Raw genomic sequence first — 20,303 nt, 5'->3', positions numbered from 1 at the left:
ATGCTGATAAGGGTAAATACAGAGCATCTAATAAATCATACAAGTACACAAACAAATAGTTTAATGGTCCCCTATCCTTTTATAGCAAAAAGATGTTTAGAAAACCAATTAAACACCTGACAACACAAAGACTTTATTCATCATCTCAGTGAGCCAAAAGTGCTGTACCATCTAGGAGCTCACCACTTTCTTTATACTGAGGTCCGTTTACATCATGAGCAAAATGCAGCATTTCTCACTAAACTCACAGTCTGTCTAAACTGTGACTGGGAGTAGGGAATACTACACACATATACAACTGCATAAGAAATGAATTCGGTAAGTCAAAAGTACAGATGCAGCTGCTCATCTCATGCTGTGAATGAGTTTGATATAGCACAATACTGTAACAACAGAAAATGTAAATTATTTGTTTTTTGTTGTTTTTCATTTTCACACATACTCCAAGTAAACACTGTCAGAAGGTCTGTCAGCTAGCTGCACATCTTTAGTGGTGAAATGCACCTGATTCTTATTTAAATCAGCAACACGTGAAAACGAGATGCAACTCAAGCACGGGTGTAAAAGTTGTGTTATCTATATAACCTTGCAATATTAATATCAGACCCACACTAGCATCTTGTCTCCAAGTGTGGTTCTGATTTTAATGTCACAGATGCTAATAAGCTGTAAAAAGCTACAAGAACGTCAGCTGTGTAAAAGTTGTGTTTAAAGATAAATAAGCACTTATTCTGATTCTGAGCTATAGATGGCAGCAAAACCAGGTGTCAGTGTGATTGCTGAGGTTATCCCCACAGGGATCTTGGTAAGTAAATGGAGAGAAGCTCCATCAATGTAAAAAGCTGGTCGTGGATTCCTGTCAACAACTTGCAAATGAAAGTTGACCTTCAGAGACACCTCAGATTTCCAGAGACCATCACAGCAACCTCACTTAAGACATGATACAGGTGCTGCTGAAACTGGCAGTAGTCTGGAGGGAACAGATGGAGAAGGCATCAGAGAAGAGGAGAGCCAAGTATGAGGGGGCTGAGGTTGTATGAGGTTGGGTACATGTTGGTGTTGCAGGTAAGTCACTCATCAAGGCACAGAAATTTCCTGAAATCGGAAGGCTGCATTGCACGAGAGCTGTCAACAAAATCACAGATTTTTCATCTCCTTCTGCAAGATTGTTGCACATCAAGCTGCATGACTGTAGCTTACAGGAAACGAGCCGGAAAACTACGAAAATATGAAAGGATGACATTACATTGTAACCTGCAGGTTGACTAGAGGTTTTAGTAAACATGACTTTCTGATATAGGCTCCTTCACTTTTTTTGACTGGACTGCAGATGTCAGTGAGTTGTCTGTTCTTTTGCAGACAAACATTGATTGGTCACATTTGTTTTTATCGGCAAGAGGATGTTGACAATCAGTAAAAGTATGTTTTTTTTGTTGTTGTTTTTTTTTTTTTAAATTGTGAGAAGTACATAGGACATGTTTGCGTGTGAGTGTGTGCTGTCCATTTGATGTATTCAGTAGTTGGTATGAACATTGTATTTCTCAGTTCCTAATCTGTTGGTCATCAGTTTAGGTTAAAAAAAATTTAAAACACTTATGTGCTTGACAAAATCTGGATCAAAATACAAACACCATGAAGCAAAGTAGTCACATAATTAAAAGTACACCAATATACCTGAACTTTGTTTGAAAAGGAATCCTGTATGTGAAATATCACTGGTTCTAAATCTGTGCTGTAGCAGCGCATTATTATATATTTATTTTTTTTTAGATATACTCATTCCCTTGCCCTTTCCCATCTTTCACTTCAATTTATACGGGATGATAATTCCCGTGTCTCCCATCTTTCAGATAGACTGATTGACTTGTTCCTGTCTCTATCTTTTCTTTTAGTACACTTCACAGCAACACAGACACACTTGGTATGTAGAACTGCCTCAGACCAAGTTAACACTTGTAGCCCTGATTTAATCTACAGCAAGAAGCAGCCTTTGAAATTAATGCAAAGTACTAAAAATACAGCCAACAGGAGTTAGAACAAGGTCCAACTGGTTACAACAACAATATCTGCTTATCCATCAAATGAACCGAAGAGGCTTTGGTGCCAAACTTGGGAGTAGTGGCATGTGGCATAGCCTCGGAGAAGCAGGCTGTCACGTGTTGGAAGTGCACTGGTCTACAGTTTGTGTGTACGTCTGTGCCTGTGTGTGCTGGCTTCACCCTGATTTGTGGCCCAAATGGGAGCAGGCAGGCGGGCAGGCCAGCCCAAGTTCAACTCTACTGCTGAGGCCCAAGCGACCTGAGTATGGTGACAGACGAGTGGTGAGGGAAATGGAAAGGAGGGGGGAAAGAGGAAGCAGGGGAAGTGTGATGCTGGCAGCAACACTGTTGTTTGTGGTCATTCCCTGCACGGACTATTAACAAGGAAAGGGCAGGCTAACAATACAGGGCAACAGAGCAGTCAGTCAGAGTAGTAATGTTTAGAGGAAACTGATATGATCTCTATGTCTTCCTCTATGAGCCTCCGAGGACTGGCACAAGTTTAGCCCACAGTAGTTAAATCATCTCATGGAGAACAGGCAGCATGCCTTTAGGCTAAATTTAAAAGTGCATGTCGAGAGGTACTGGAGAAACCATAGCAATGTTAAAGAGAAAATGTTCAGTGACAAATTTTTGTTAACTGAAGAAGTGAAAAAACTAAATAAATGTGAGCGAAGCTGCACTCACCAGATGGTATTCTCAAGAGAGTCCAACTTCACCAGCTACTTCGCACAAATATTATTCAATTACAGCTGCAAAGAGACACAACACACCTAAAAGAGAGGCTCTGTTAAATCAAATTAGCTGTCAAATGGCTAAAATTAACTTACTAATATTCTATACTCTATTTTGTGATGTGCTCCTTTTTTCTGCATTGATGAGCAGTTGGATGCTTTTCCACTTTAGTCATATGTATATTTACAGATTTAGATTTTCAATGCACATCATTATGTAAAAGACTACAAAATGGCTTCATTATTCCTGTCTCGCTGACATTTACATTCTCGTCAGCTGCCTTGTGCTTCTCCTTGTTCTCTCTGCCACTCACTGAAAAGGCTGCGATTAAACCTTTAACAGCTTCTAACTGGTGAATCTTAGGGTGAGTATTGGCAAGAATCTAGCAATACAACAAGAGCAACAATACCACATATTGTGATACTATAAGAAAGATATATTGCAAAAAATTCTACTTACTGAGTAAGAACAGAGGGATCTACATTTCACTACAAAAACTAGGGACGTTCCCATTTCGTTTGTTTCTGTCCAATACGATACCTGGGGTTTAGGTAGCTGCCAATACAGAGTACCAATTCTATGTAGTAAGATAAACTCAAATCAAAGATTGTTTTTTGTTTGTTTTGTTTTATCTTGAAATTGGACTTATGGTGAATGTTTTCCACGAACGGACAGAGGCTGCTCATCCAGGAAAACAAATTATAAAACTATCTGTTATTGCGGTGCCTTTCTGGCTTTCTTTTGCAAATTTCTCACCTTTTTAAAAGCATTTGCCAGTGTTTGTTGCTGCTGAGGTTTGTAGCGCTTTTCCTTTAAGGCAACAACTCCTTGTGCTTTTTCACACTAATAAAATGCTCTTTCAGATGAATAAAGAAATTAAAATCTGCCTCATCAGTTAAAATATCAAATAGTTATCCATGTAGCGTCAAATGTGCCACAACTTAAGTGCAATATAAAGTCTGTAGCTTGATAAATAACAGGTTTGTAAACAATTGTCATACATATAGAATATAGCATTTTTTTGTATCTAAGTATTCATTAAAACAAAGTGTGCTTGGTGCAAAAATCAAAACATAACACTTTTATCTTTTAACATATACATCTATATGTATATTATTAAGAAAATAAAGTGCTCAGGATTCTTCAAGTAAATATAAAAAAACAAAGTAAAGTTTAAATCAGGGATGTACCAATACCAATACAAGTATGAGTTTGATGCCATGTGCGTGTACTTGTACTTGGTATTCATGAAAATGCTCCGATACTACAAAACCGATATGAAAAACCTAGTGTGGTCAAACTCAACAGGTTAATGCAAAAACACACATTTTTAAAAATGCATTTACACATAAATCACTAAAAACCACTAAAACAGATGATGCCGAAGCCCATGTTAGCAAATGCGACATCATAGCACTACTAGCTGACCACAGATCAGCCCTGCACTCTGAGCTCAAGACGTTCATCCAGATCTTAACGACAAATTAGACAGAGTCCAAACAACCGTTGCTAGAAAATGAAGAAAATGCTAGTTACCAGCAGCTGCAGGAGGTAGAAACTTTATATACTCAACTTCAAACTGATAACAGGAAGCTAAAGGCTAAGCTAACTGACCAGGAAGGGAGAAGCAGGCGCTGCAATGTTCAGCTGATTGGGCTCCCTAAGGGAATTAAAGGTCCACAACTTACGCAGTTTTTTTTTCTTAATTTTTGCAAGAGACCATGAGGAAATCTTCTCTTTTGCACCCGAACTGGACCAGGCTCACCGCAGCGTGACCTTCAAACGAAAGCCTGGAGAAGAACCACGACTTGTTATCCTCTGCTTCTACCACTTCCAGAGATCAGGGTACAGCTGGTCTGGGAGGCTCGGAGGAGAGGTATGCCGCTTTACCAGGGTCTTTCATTCAGAGTTTATAAAGAATAATCCTCTGAGGTGCTCGACTCCAGGAAGGAATATAAGTAAGTTATGTCCTCCCTTTACAAGATGGGATTGAAGCCATCTCTCCTGAACCCCACCAGACTTCGCATCACCCAGCAGGACGACTCCAGGGTCAGTGACTGAGTCAGAGCATGTCATACAAGCATTTGGTAAACTCTCCTGACTGTTTACTTAATTACTACTGGGGTTAAAAATATAATTGGGCCTGAAGAGGAACAGTGTTCACCATATGCAATCATAATCACCTTAAATCTAAATGGTAATTACAATCATTACAATATTGTTTAACTTTTTCTTTTATTTAAAACATTCTCATCTACTTAACACTTTTATTTATGTTTTTAAGAAAGTTATTACTTGTGTCATATTAAAAATCTGAATTTTTAACCTTTTTTGGGGGCATGTAGGTACTTTGTCACAGTGGTGAACAAAATCCACAAAAAACATTTTATCCTCCTCATTCCTGAAGATTCTGACAGCTTTCCAGCCTTACATTTAGAGGATGCTGCAGGATGACTCATATGATATAACACACAATTAACCACTCAGTCGTCGCCAGTGAATTGAATGGTAACAGGATTAGTACTCATATCAGTAATTTGTATAGGCAAGTACTCAAATGTAAGTACTTACACTTGGTTTGTATAAATATGGTATCGGTGCATCCTTGGTTTAAATACTTAAAAATGAACCTCTGTTAATGTTTGTATATAAAGTAAATTGTTAATAATAACAAAAAATCTATACAGGGCTTTGAATATTGACACAATATTGTAACATATGTTATTGCAATATTTCAGTATATGTGTAAGTATTTTCTTACACCCCTAGTAAATCAGAGAGCTGCAATGGTGTCTGTCTTTTTTACCATTATGGTGCTGCATCAAAAACTCTCAGGTGCTCCGAGAACATGTCTGTGTACTAAGGGGATAGATACTAATGTCACATGGATGTACAGTCAAAAATTTTACTTCTTTTGATGGCAGTTACCACACTTGTTAGGTTTGCATCAACAACGTCTCATATGCATTTTGAAGGCAGGCATTAAACAGGGTTCACGGAAACAGCTAAATTCAAGAAATAATTCCTCATTCAGGGGAAAAAAGCTTTTGCACATAAAAATGCTTGTTGCTGACACAAAATTAGTCAACAACACAATAAGAAAAGAGCTGCACTCACACATCCTGAATGTGGAGCATTGTCATTACTCATCACATAAAGTACCGGACGTTTCCATTTCTAGAGAAAAATATTTCCAAATGTGCTGACATTAAAGAATAAATAACTATTTCTAAAGACTTCTTTCCATTTTTATCAAATTTTTGGACCAAGCCACCAGTTTTGTTTGGATTATCTTAATTGAACCGGACAAATACAAATATAAAATGTTATAAATGAACATATCAGTGTGACAGCTAGTCAAAATTCTTATCCATCTACAAAGTTGTTGAGTCCATATTAGCAATTTCATCATTTTTTATTAATTAAAAAACTGATCACGAGCAGTTTTCCTCAAGTTGTGCAGTTTCAACTTAATTCTTGCAATTACCACAAAATGGTGGAAAACTGCTACAATAAAAAGAAAAAAAAAGGATCCATCACCTTTCCATTGATATAAAATAAATCACACACCCTTTTCCGGGACTGAAAAGGGTTAGCCCTCTGGGCTTTAGAGCAAGCTCTTGACTTAACAGACATTACATGCTGCAACTTGACAAACTGTACAATTATGTGAGAAAAAAATACACAAACACCTGCAATTCAAGTACAACAACAAATCCAGGTACAACAATTCCTTCTTTTTAGACATGATACACTGAATATCCAAGCACAGGAAACCAGCTAAGGCATACTTAAACCCTGACTGTATACGTCTGATCCTACCATACAAAAGGACATAAGATCTTTATGCTTCTCCATTAACACTTAGCTCATACGATTCCATTCACCCACATGTTATGACCCCAAGTTCAGGCCCGCTCCATTTTCACTTTATCTGCCCAAGGTTAACCTTGTAGACAAACGTGGAGAAAATATTTTAAAAGTTAGTTTTATGAGGTGGTTGGGATTGGAGAAGATCAGGGAGTTGTTCCTTTAAGGAAAATACAGACATACTGTCCTGAACTGTCAAAGCAATTCTACCTCCACCATCTTTGTAACAATGATTTGCCAACTTTGCTCTGACACTTAACCCAAAACAGCAGTGCATCAGCCAAAAAGCAAATCAAGCACTGACTGATGCAGCTTGTACAGCCAAGTATTCAGCATGACAGAGCGGAAGAGAGTTTCAGCTGAGCATTTAGTTTCGATCCAGAATACAAGTCACTTTGAACTCGCTTAACTGAGCAAGACTAAGATAAGAGTTCACCCACACAGCTTTACACATGTTCTCACACACACCAAGACCATCCTGCACGCCTGACGTCCCTTAACATGGCCCTGCCCCGGTTTGAGGGGCTGATAAAATGGCTAATAACTTAAAACAAAGTCAGTGCTACTAGGAAGGGCAAGAATTAAGAGCAAATGGAGATATAAAGAAGCACGTAATCAAAGTGTGTCAACTTGCTTTACCTGTGATCGGCATAGGTGTGAGTATGAGTGCCAAAACTGCATGCATACTGTCACCAAAACCTCATCAAAGAGGAACATGAACACACACCCACACAGAGACAGCTGTTTGCTTTAAGAGGCCACAAGACTCTATCACACACACAACAGCTGAGGTAAAAAAAAAAAAAAAACACTAACATAAAAAAGGAGGCTAAGACACAAAGAGCAGCTCAGATTTTGCCTAATGTGGCCATGGCTGAGTTTTGATTCCCATCGGAGGGCAGAGAGAAAAGATTAATTCCTTCATCTTTCTTTCACAAGACAGAACAAAATGTTACACAGTGTGCTTCTTCCAGATAGGGTATGAATGTGTGTTTGGGAGAGAAAGGAGAGAGAGGGAAATAAAGCCTGCATGGAGGAAGAGCAACAGCTGAGACTCAAGAAACAGCTGTATCTTTTCAACCCCTCCTTTCTCCCTCATCCCTGCTCTCCCTGAATGAGCCCCTCACACCCTTCTTCTGATCCTCCTCTCCCACAGAGCAGCATGGCCAGGGGCTGAGCTCTCTGCACACAGACACCAATTGCAATGTTCAGTGCCTGAGTTAAGCAGCCTCCATAGGTTTGACCCTGTGTTTTCTCAGGATAAGAGCAGATACTATCCATGTGCTACTGGAAATGTATGTATTGACTAAAATTACTAATTAAGAAAAAATAAAAAAAAGACTTAGTATCCATTATTTCTGGAAACAACACCTTTCTTCTAATCCTTACCACCCCTAACACATTTGTCAGATTCTATAACACATTCAAGTTTTTTCAAACTCATAGGATAACTTCAAAGTCTGTTAACAGAATAAAATAAAGACCTACCCATCAGGTTTTATATCAGATATCTGTCTTTTATGTGAACTGAACTTAGTTCATTCAATGATACCCATCGCTGATTGTTTAAATAACATTCAGAAATATTAAAAAAAGCTTGACTAACTTTAAAAAAAGAAAAGAAAGATATCAAGTGCACGATATGCCTTAATTCTCATTTTGAGAGTTCTGAATGTAAGCGTGTAATTGAAGGCATGTGGATGCAAGTCTGTGTGCAAGTCTAGACCCAACTTGTGGGGAAACCTGACAAAGGTGACAGGAAACACTAGATCTCAGTCACATATGTCTAAATGGATTTTTTCAGATGCTACAGACATCTCAGCCTCTGACTGAGATGTGAGTCATCACCACTTAATTATCAAAGACGAGCTGGATGGTCAAAAGAAAGCCAAAAAGTTGACCAGGTGGAGAAGATAATGCCTTGCATTCAAAGTCTATTTGAGGTAAAAAATATCACTGGATAATACCTGCCTGATAGGTACAAAAAAAATGCGCATGAGACTAGACTGTGAGCAGAATAAAGCTCAAGGAAGAAAGCTGCAAAGAGAACAGAGGGTTGCAATATTGTTTCTCTGTATGTGATATATTGTCTTTGGCAGAGTTCAGGACTAAGTTCACAAGTTTCCATGACATGACCAAGACTCAGCTCTCAGATTTGCACCCACGCCAAGGCACTCATGGTGTAGACAGACAGATGAGGCTGCTCTGTTAGACAATAAAGACTCGTCGCCAGCACTGATACAGACCGGTGGATCGGGACAATGTGCAGGGGAAGTGGAAGGGTAAGGCGTGTGTCTGTTTATAATCACTTCAGCCCGTATGTCCTTGTTCTCTGTTTGCAAAGCAGATCACTACAACAGTCTCAACAATCATTTTACAGAAAACACATGAGCAAACACACTGGTCCAGAGTGGTAAAGCATTCACGCTGGGCTATTTCTAATTACACTGAACAAAGGTGTATATAATCTGTGTTTCCAAGCAAGCGGGCATTGAGTGGAAACACACATCGAAGGTTGTTTACTTGTGCAATATATTGAGAATCTCTTTGCAAGAGATTAAAATTGATTTAGCTAATAATTAATGATCTCTTCAAGATGTTTTGTCCACAATATAGATCTGAGTCACTTAAGATTAAGTATTTAATGTGAGTCTTAATCCAATACATGCATCTTTCTATAGGACACAGGAATTAGTGTAAGAATAAGATAAAAACATCTAAAACAGAAAATATTTATACAACATTGAAATAAGCATGTAATACTAAAGGGTAATTGCTCTAGAATGACACCTAACAGAATTTAAAGCTGTGATGACAATGAAAGCAGCATTTCTGGGCTTGAGTTATAAAATATTGGGACTTAAGTTGCCTTGTTTCCACCAACAGGTGCAGGTCGGGATGGGACGGTTAGGGTACGGATATGGTTTGGAAGTGACTTTTTGTTACACCTCATATCACCTAGCAGGGTCAGGTCGTAGCATCAACAAATCAACGGACTGCAGTGTGTCAAACTCCACCCTTTCGGGTCGGGTCAGTTAGATTAGTACCCCAACAAAAGGGTCTCAACAAAGTAGGACGGGTCGAGTTGGATATTAGGGTACCCTTCCCAGTTTTCGCATGTGGAAACACACACACACACACACACACACACACACACACACACACACACACACACACACACACACACACACACACACACATACAAAAATAAAAATAAATAAAAAATAAATAAATAAAAATGGGGAAACAGGGCTTTAGTGGCCCCGGGGGGGCAATTGGAAACCTGCAACCAGATCAGAGCATCCCATTTTTAATCATTCATATTTAATTGATTTTGAACTCAAGCATAATGTTTGTTTGAAGTGTTACTCAGCCACCTGCCAAACGGCCCCCTCTCTGTGAACCAAATGTCCAAAAGATGCCAACAAGGTCAAAAGGGGGGCAAATAACATAGTTTAAAACCTGCAGCCAAAAAAATAATAAATAAATCAGGAATGATAAAGAAAAAAGTCATGTCTGACCACACTGAGTACAGACATGTGGACTTAAGCTACTAACAATAACCAGACATAACAAAGCAACATGGCATTATTAACCAGAATACGGTGATTATCCTTTGACCCCAAAGACCAAATTGTTCTGTTTCCTAAGTTTTGTGACTTTTCAACTAGTTGACATTCCCTTTTTTTTCCTCAATAACTTGACATTTAGTCACTCCAAACATGCCTCATGTTAGGAATACTTTATTTTAACAACACTGCAAAAAATTGGAAATAAAAAATCCTCACATTCTGTCCAATTCAATCATATTTAGCTAAAACTGGACTGTGAAATTTAGTCAATCTTAAATTTTTACATTGACAATATGTATCCTAATACTAATTATAAATCTCACTGTTGCCTAGTCTCCTACTTTGTATTTGTTCCTTATAAAAACCTCATTCACTGAGTATATTCTGAGTTTGTAGAGCCACACGACAGAGGGGTTAAAAGACCATTTTAGATGAAACATGACCCTCCAGTCTGCTGCTCAGCATGCCTTAAATGCTGGACCTTTTTTCTACATCCCTGTCCCTGAACCCTCTTTTGACCCCTGCTCTCATAACCCAAAACACCAACAAGCTGACACTCTAGCCCTGGACAACGCTCATCAGATGGTAAACTGAACTAAATATGAATGAAAAATTTACCTAAATTTACAGCCTGCACACTTTAACTTAACTCTACATTTGGGTCTGTTTCAAGGAGCAACAAAATAGTGTTTTTCTTTTAATACGGTTATGGTAAAATTGATACAGTGATTTGATAGTAATGCTGTTGGTTTTGGAGGACTAACGTATACTAAAGTCATTTTTATAGTAAATTTTGTTTGGGTGGGATATGTGTGTGTGTGTTCCATCAATTAATTTGGGGTATTTTACATTATTGGTGTAGTTTTCTGTGGGTGTGTATTGGCTTGGACCCCAGGAAGAATAGCAGCAGCAGCAATAAGCTGTAGAAATGGGGATCCGCAGTAATAAACAATGATAATGGCAATAAACACCCCTTCCCATCAGTTAAATCTCAAAATGATGAGCTACAAGTTACTGTCCCACTTCAGGGCATCTCTTCAGATATTACACCCTAAAAAAAGAGGACAAAGACAGAAAGAACAACCGACTTCACATAGACGCAAATAGTACCAGATCAGCTGAGAGGCCATTTTAATTAAAAAAAAAAATGTTAGTAATATTAATTTATTTGTCAAGTTTACACTTTGAATTTGTAAGACTGTAGTCAACCTGACATGGTCTATTTTGAATTGAGTGAGGGCATATCATTACTGATGACGAAAGCAACATCACCAAAAGCATAAAAATGCAAAAATACACAAAGAATTCAGTGAATTGAATTAAACACAAGACCCAACTAAAACTGGGTCATTACAGATAAATCAATTGTGTGGTAAAACTTTCACCCCTCTCCCCACCTCGAGAAATGGTGCAACATTTATCCAAGCAGAGAAAGAGCAGAGTGGTTTATCTAACCCTGTTTCCTGTTGCATGTGAAAGAAATCAACAGGCCAACTTGGCCCAAATCTAACAGCAACACGACTGCTGGTCACATTTAAAAAGTTATTATAGCTGATAAGGTCAGCAAAGTTGTGTCTCCTGATTCAAGAGAACAATTTTGCTTTAACACGGCATCATATAAACATGAGCCACAAGGAGGGCTTGGTACCCAACCAAAATCTGTTCGGTTAGCCATTTTCTGCCTGTTGCATTTAATGACAAGCTGTCATAGCACATCATGGAAAGTTTCAAGTCAGATACTATATCAACCATAATAAACACGAATGAAACAGTTAAGACATAAAAGACTTGACAAGAAAGGAGAAAGAAGCAGGAAGTGGGGGGTTGCCAGTTAGTGAATGTAGTACATGTCAGATGCAATATGAGGCATGCTGCCTGCTAACTGTAAAATGAAACACAGGTAAGTAGCACTAAAATAGCATCAGATCCAACTCATATCACAAAAGCGATGTGAAACAAAACAAAAAAAAAAAAACTAAATGCCAGGAATTAGAAAGTAAAGAAGGGTTTACAGCAGCCCACTAGCTGTGTAATCTTTCATGTGAGCTCCTCTTATCAGTGGCTAAAATCAGACTCAAACACTCTCAAAGCTCTGGGCCTTTTTCTGCTGCTTCTCGATCAATTTGTGCGTATTTAGTCATGTGTGTGTAAAACAGAGACTGGACTTCCAGGCGAGACTGACCCTCTGTGTGCAGCTTCCCTGCAACACTGTCTGTGTCCAACTGCCTCCGGTGGCCTGTACTTCTCCTAAAAGAGAGCTGTGATTACAACACAGCAGGAACCACATGGCAAACATATAACAATGAAGGGAGACAACTTTGTTCTACTTCCTCAAATGTTGCTCTTTTGTGTTACAAAAAGTCATGTTGCTCACTCTAAACAATGAAAAAGAGGGGCCTCCCTCTGAGATTTCTGGAGTGAAATCATGCATTATCCTCATCTCTTATCATTTTCTAACACATTTGCACACAGTCATGCACACAGTCAGCTAATCAGGTGCTAGCCAAGCTCACATCTCCAACACCCACTTTAACAAACTGCCAGCAACATTAGAAACACCTCATTTGGTCTTTACAAAACACACAATGCTCTTATTGGTGTTCCAAAACAAGTTGTTAAGACTTAAGGGCTGTTATACTACTACTAGTACTAAGAAAGATGTTATATTGAGTTAACATTAAAAATAAAAGCAAAGAATGAATACATATGATTAGCTTTACATTTGTACTTGTAGTGAGAGAGCCATGGGTAGGGAAGCATCAGAGGAGGGGTGTGACGACATGTGACTTCGCAGTTCCATCTGTGCTGAAAGGATGTGCCAGACAGACGCATAAAGTTACCCTGGCAACTGAGCAGAGGCACTGGTTGGAGGTCACCCAGAGAAAACGCTTGACGCAGACCAGAACACATCTAGAATATGTACATAAAGAGCCCACAAGATGACTGCTTGTTCACTGACCTGCAACTCACTGAGACAAATCCATTAGACCTCAATGAGCTTTTCACACAAACTGTCCAGCAAACATGATGTCATGGGGTACCAGAAAAACATGATCTGAGAAAAGACATGAGGGTGCACTTGATGACGCAGAAACTTTTGTGCTTTATCTGAAACTCTTGTAAAAACACTGCTCTGACTCTGAGAAGGGAGTTTCATTTCACACACACACACAGATGTAACTCTACAACTCTAACTAATCACATTTGCAAGCCTTGGCCAGAGCACTTACACCACAGACCTGAACAGATGGGCTCATGCACATAAGACATCTCTGGGATTAGCTTAGGCCAGAAGGTAGAGGTAGCATTTGGAGCTACCTAAAGAAGGTTTCTTAAAGTGCCCGCTACTTTAATTACATTACAGAGAGTCTGTTTAGGGGGCAAAACCTGAATTTTTACTTAAGTAGGACAATATCTGCAAAGGCATGTCCTTTAAATAACTTTATCTCCCTGCAATTCGGTGTATTAATGATTGCCTTGTATTCTTGCAATGACATGAGCGATTGTGTGGGGTATGCAGGCTGTTGTAATTAAAAATAAAATATAGCACAATAACCAACTGAGCTGTAACAAAGCCTCTGGGCCCTCACACGGTTTCTGTTGGCAAGCAACAGATATGCAACATGACGTTCTTGTTTACAGAAGGAAGAGAGACAAAGAACAGGATTAGCCCAAAACACACGATGGTTAATTAATACAGCATTTGTAAATAGGTATGTAGATGGGAGCCTAAAACCAGTGCAAAGCTCCATACAAGACAGAAAAATCAATCAATAGTATTTTATTGGATTAAAACCTAAGCCCTTATATTTGATGCACTTTGATCACTGTCATTCAGGCTAAACTCTCACTAGACATCTCTAAGGTTGCTTTTATGCAAGTATTACCACTACTCTTCCCAACCAAATGACTATATTCTGCTTTATATTCAATGGTGATATTCCACTGTCAAAAAGGATGCCTGAAACTGAACCAAAGTTTTCAGCCTTCTCTAAATAACAAAGCCATGACACTGCACAGGAACGCTAGTCATGAGTCTGAACCAGTGACCTCAGGGTCATATGTTAAGTGTTGAGAACAGCAGCTCCACACCGCCTCACAAAATATTGATATGGAACATTCCTGGGAGTCTTTTAAAATGGGGTGAGAGGAACAAGCAACAGCAACGTCATAGATGATACTGACAAAGAGCGTCTGATGGGTGGTATGATCGGAGGGAAGTTGCATTTAGGAAAAAAAAAGGCCATTTGATGTAAAAAAAAATAAATAAATAAAAAAACTAAAGGATTCTGCCTTCAGCCCACTCAAGTGTGTGTACTTCCAATAGATGTTTATATCTGCACTTATTCCTGGCCTCATAAAGTGATGGAGAGACTACCTGCCAGCAATTTTATGAGTCATTTGTTAATTTTCAATTTTTGCACTTGACTTTGTTTTTTAATATAGCAAGAAAATCAACAGGACACAGACATCATTTCAATTTTAAGAAGTATGTTGTTCATTTTAGTTTGTAGTTTTCTGCAATACAAACTTTGATCCAGTACGAGTGTTATTACACCTTATCATCAAAATACATGACAATACAAAAACGAGAAAATTACAGTCTGAAGATACAGTCTGAGGCATGTTGGAGTTATATGAGCTTATAAATAGAAAGCGGGATGTGTAATTTCAGAAGAAAGGGCCAACTAAGGACTGAAGTCATATTTCTGACTTTCCCTGATTTCATTAAACACGCTGCACATTTCTAAGGAACACGAGGAGTAACCTGCTGATTCTAAGTGTTTTTGGTTATTACCCTGAATGAGAATCACCTACCAGCTGGACTTTTAGGAGCACTCTCCTGGCTCAAGCTAGAAAGTTTCTCCCACTTGAATCATTTCAGGCTACAGCATCGACAGCTCTTTTGCACACCCCCAACAAACTAAAAACACATTCTCTTTTCGTCTCATTTGCCTAATGAAGGCATGCTATGGTTTAGATAAAACAAACCAAGGCTGCGACGGTATTGTTCGTGGGTGAACCCACGCCACACCCATAGCACTCCCCGGAGGGCAACTGTGCAGGGGGTTCACCACCAATGAGCTATCCGAATCAGGCAGTCTGCAGTGAGTACTGTCGCTATGTGAGCTGGGATGGGCTAACAGAACAAACGGGTCGATTTAAACTCCCTGGCCTCTGAAACTAAACCTAAATGGAATATGCACCGACTAAACTAACAAAGTAATTAATTAATTAATATAAAAAAAATTAAAAAAACACAGAAATTGCTAACTCACTGACTCTTCCCAGTCCTCTCCACAGGCTTCACATTAGCATGTTGCAAACCTCGCTAACTAGCTTGACTCACTAGCTTGGTAAAGGAGCGCATGATTTACTACTGGCGTAACATCAAACTCTTTGCTGCGCCCTCTGTGTGTGGTGAGGCAACCGTATCTTCACGTGGGTTGAGGGAAAAAAAAAAACAAAACTGAGAAAATACATCACTGTGCCTAGCTACAGAAAGCCTGCACAACAAAATCAAGAACAAGTCTCATCATCCACCTTATCGTTTCAATCACAACTCCATGCCCCAAACTCTTGATATAGGCTTAATTATTTTGATATGAGAACATCCTGTAGATAAAAACAAACACACCCAACCGTCCATAGGGCTTAATGTGTCGTTAGCTTGCTAACTCGACGACAACTAAAGAGGGGCAACTGAATGATGCGGCTCAAAATAACAAAGTTTACCCCATATTCGTTGGTAACTCACCCAAGAGTGTCCCTTCTTTCTTTGTGCTTCTGGTATTCCAGCGGGGACACCAGAGGACAGCAAAAAAGATAAACCGTTTTAAGCTACAACGCTTCGGACACAACGGTGCGTCTCGCAACAGCTGTGTAGTGTTTTGAATGAGGGATGAGGAGGCGCACTGCTAGTGGGAGGGGTTTCTAAGGTGCAAAGGGTTCAGTCTGCCCATCATCCAAAACAATGGCTTAATTTGTTCAGGGATGGTGGTGGGGGGTATGCTTATTAATATTTATGTTATAGATTATAAACTTATTGGAAGTGCGGCGTCGGAATGACAGATGGGATTGGTATTCTTTTTTAAAAGCAGATTTTAGGACAGAGCGCTCTATTTGGTTTGAAAAGGGCTCAAAGTTCATGTATTACAATCTGACTCCCTCTTGTGGTCTACTTTCTGTTTTGCCTCCATTTTTCTGCCACTGTGAGATTTTTCAAAAGGCCAACGAGCGCCACACCACCGTTAAATTCGTACATCATTTCATGCTAAGACTGATAAGGATGGCTGAGTTCAAACTACTTCACAAAAAAAAAAAAAAAAAACAGATAAAAACAGCAAATTTTCTAAAAACACATTTCACAACTAAGGAAAAAATTACAACAATGTTTTTCTTATGACAAATGTTGCTTTCTAGACTGGATTCAAGTGATTCATCATAGCATATAGAAATTTTGGGGAGTCTCTCGTTTTAAACACTCATAAATAAGAAAATAGAAATATGACCGACACATATAAATAGGCATAAAATGAAGACATAAAAGATTTAAAACCACCTCTGTATTTACAGAAAATCAGAAAGAATTCACAGCAGACAGTGATATCTACAGGGTGGATAGTGCATCATAGTGCAAGGACAGAGGTCTATGTGTGTGTGTGTGTGTGTGTGTATCTTTTTTATTGTTTAAACTTTTCTGTTTCTCTACAGATAAGTTGACAAGAAATACTATTGAATATCTGTTGAGATGGCATCAGGAAACAGATCATTCAATTTTTCTAACAGTGCTAGCAAAACCTCACAGGCTCAAACAACCAGCCTTGTTAACAGCTTCAGGTTTAGCATCGAGACACCAAAATCTGACATAAACCAATCTAGTCAGAGCAGCAATTCCTTGAAAACCGACTGCAACGGCTTCAAGTTTTGCGGTAACATGAAAGGCTCAAACTCTGATGAAAACCAGCCTTGTTATACCACCAAGAGCCAAAAATATGAAGAAGAATTGCAGAAGTCTGAGGAGAACAACCTCTGTAAACTGACAGGTAAGACACCAGAATCAAGACATCAGAAATTAGCCGAAGAGATGACTTTCCAGAAAGAACATAAAAGGAAACTGTGGGAGGAAAAAGCCAAATCTGGAAAAACCTGAGTCAAATTGTGAAGGTATATTCACCAGAGACAGAATCAGCTCTGAAAGAGAAGAAACAAGTGGAGGGTGAAAACTCACAAATCCAGAGAGAAGTAAAAGATTTGGAACAGACAAGCAATAAGGCTTTGCTTGAAGACAATCGAAAAGTGGCAGAAATCAATAAAGAACATCCGAAGGAAAGAAGCAAAGCTGAAAAACAGAAGATGTTTGAACGAGAAAGGAGGGAAATGGAGGCAGCATTTGGAGCCACTGATCAGGAAAAAATAACACAGGTAGAAATTTGGCTAACAATGAAAAATCTGATAAAAGAAATATCACAAGAGAATAAAGTCCTGATGAACAAGATAAAACACTTTGATAATGAAAGGAAAGAAATTGAGGCAATGAAGACTGATTTAGAGAAAGAGAGAAAACACCTAGAGGACCAAATCAGCAAGGTGGAGGAGAGAGGAGGAGAGATTGACCAACAGAAAATTAAACTCAGCAAGAGAAAATCTGTCTGGAACAGGAGAGAAAAGGAACTGAACATGGAGGCAAAGAAACAGGAAAAGGAGAGAGAGGAATTGGAACTGCTGAGAGAACAGTTGAGGCAGGAGAATATATCTATTCTGCAGAAAAGGAAACAGCTGGAAAAGCAAGTTCAGGAGCAGAAAGATGTGAAAATAGACCCTGAAGTCGAAATCAATGACGAGGGAAAGAGTAACAGAAAACTTGAGCTTGAGAAGAGAAAATATAGAGAGAGACAAAACATTTGGAGCAGGAGATATAAAATTCTGGAAGGTGAGCTTAATAAAGCAGAACAGAAAAATAATCAGCTGTTGAAGGAAAACAATAAACTCTACGAAGAGAAGAAACAGCTGGAAAAGGAGAGACGAGACTTGGTGGAGGAAAAGACAGCAGAAACTCATGTGGAAATCTTGAATCAACTGAAAGAGGAGAAGAAAAAGTTGGAACTGGAGAAAAATGAACTCTTAGAGAAGGAACAACATCTGGAGCAGGAGAAGAAACAGCTGGAAAAGGCAAAAAAAGACTTGGTGAAGGAGGAAAAGAGAGTACAAACTCATGTGGAAATCAGTAGGAATCAACTAAAAGAGGAAAAGAAAGAGTTGGAGTTGGAGAAAAATGAACTCTTAGAGAAGAGAAAACATCTGGAGCAGGAAAAAAATCAACTGGAAGAAGAGAGAAAAGCGATGCAGCTAGAAAAACAGGTTGAAGAGGAAAGAGAAGCGATTGAGCAGGAAAAACTGGAAGCAGAGAAAAATCATGTGATAGAAAAGGAAAAAGAAACACAGGATTTTATTCATGCTCAACCCTTGAGTCTCCCTGAGAACCAGGGTGAATTTTCAGTTTTCTATTCACATCCTTCTCATGAGGAATCTCAACTTTGCTCCACCTTCAGTGCTCAAAAACTTTCTTATCCTGTCAATATTTCTGAGTTATATCCAGAGACATCCCATCTTTCTTTCTCTGAACCTGCCATTGATGACACCATCCTCACTCCACCCTTGGCTGTAGATTATACTGATTATCCGGTTCTCCATCCAAACTCATACCAGATTCCTCCCGGTGACACCTTCATCTCTCCACCCTGCAACAGCAACCCTCCAAATTTCCCGTTGTATGATACAAATTCATACTGGGACGGCTGTGCCAACACCACCTACGGCACTTTCTTCTCAGCAAACAGTTACAGCCACCCTCCAAATTTCCCGTTGTATGATCCAAATTCATACTGGGACGGCTGTGCCAACACCAACTACGGCACTTTCTTCTCTGCAAACAGTTACAGCAACCCTCCAAATTTCCCGTTGTATGATCCAAATTCATACTGGGACGGCTGTGCCAACACCAACTACGGCACTTTCTTCTCTCAAGACTGTTACAGCAACCCTCCAAATTTCCCGTTGTATGATGCAAATTCATACTGGGATGGCTGTGCCAACACCAACTACGGCACTTTCTTCTCTGCAAACAATTACTGCAACCCTCCAAATTTCCCATTGTATGATACAAATTCATACTGGGACGGCTGTGCCAACACCAACTACGGCACTGTCTTCTCTCAAGACTGTTACAGCAACCCTCCAAATTTCCCATTGTATGATACAAATTCATACTGGGATGGCTGTGCCAACACCAACTACGGCACTTTCTTCTCTGCAAACAATTACTGCAACCCTCCAAATTTCCCATTGTATGATGCAAATTCATACTGGGATGGCTGTGCCAACACCAACTACGGCACTTTCTTCCCTGCAAACAGTTACACCAACCCTCAAAATTTCCTGTTGTATGATACAAATTCATACTGGGACGTCTGTGCCAACACCAACTACGGCACTTTCTTCTCTCCAGCCTTGAAAAAAAAATAAAAATATATATAAAATATAAGGAATTTCTAAGACTTTTTCCTTTTTAGTTTCTATAAACTCCTAAAAATACAAGTGTTGCACATTCTGGTAGCTGAATGTGATAATGTTAAAGATCCTATTTTATGCAAAATTCACTTTCTATAGTGTTTCTTACATTCATATGTGTCCTCATAGCCTGTGTATGAGGCCCAAAAAAGAGAAATGTCTATCTCCTCTTTCATATAGTCAAGACCTGAATGTGCCTAATATAATGTGTCTTACATAATGCTGTTTAGATTCTACCAGAAGCCTATCAGCCTGTCCATATATGGAGTCTAAATTCACTAACCTTAGCAAATAGCTGTCTGCTTACAGCTGCAATGAAATATAGTCCTAGTCTGTGTCATTTTAAATAATTCTAATTATGAAATGTTGAGAATAAGACATTTCACTGAATAAATGCACATAAGATTAAGGCTGGAGTTTCCAGTCTTATGGGGTATTTTATGATATTTACGTAACAATGATTTTCAATTTGTACGCAACCTAGGGATGCAGTCTGGGGGACCCCCAATCACTACGG

The 20,303-nt window shown here is 39.1% G+C and overlaps 1 protein-coding gene across 3 annotated transcripts in view; it reads right to left on the bottom strand.

Moving 5' to 3' along the window:
* Nucleotides 1-16,128, bottom strand: part of ralgps2 (Ral GEF with PH domain and SH3 binding motif 2) — a 63,455-nt gene extending 47,327 nt beyond the window's left edge. For 2 of the 3 annotated variants that reach the window (XM_042005908.1, XM_042005910.1), the window contains exon 1: nt 15,975-16,128. The gene's annotated coding sequence lies outside the window, so the exon portion shown is untranslated. The remainder of the gene's footprint in view (nt 1-15,974) is intronic. The other variant, XM_042005911.1, reaches the window with a different exon arrangement.
* Nucleotides 16,129-20,303: the final 4,175 nt, after the last annotated feature.

This window comes from Melanotaenia boesemani, chromosome 14 (assembly GCF_017639745.1).
Source record: "Melanotaenia boesemani isolate fMelBoe1 chromosome 14, fMelBoe1.pri, whole genome shotgun sequence".
In the NCBI taxonomy this organism is placed as follows: Eukaryota; Metazoa; Chordata; class Actinopteri; order Atheriniformes; family Melanotaeniidae; genus Melanotaenia; species Melanotaenia boesemani.
Note: the sequence above shows the minus strand (reverse complement) of the source record. Positions and strands in the feature narration are given on the sequence as shown.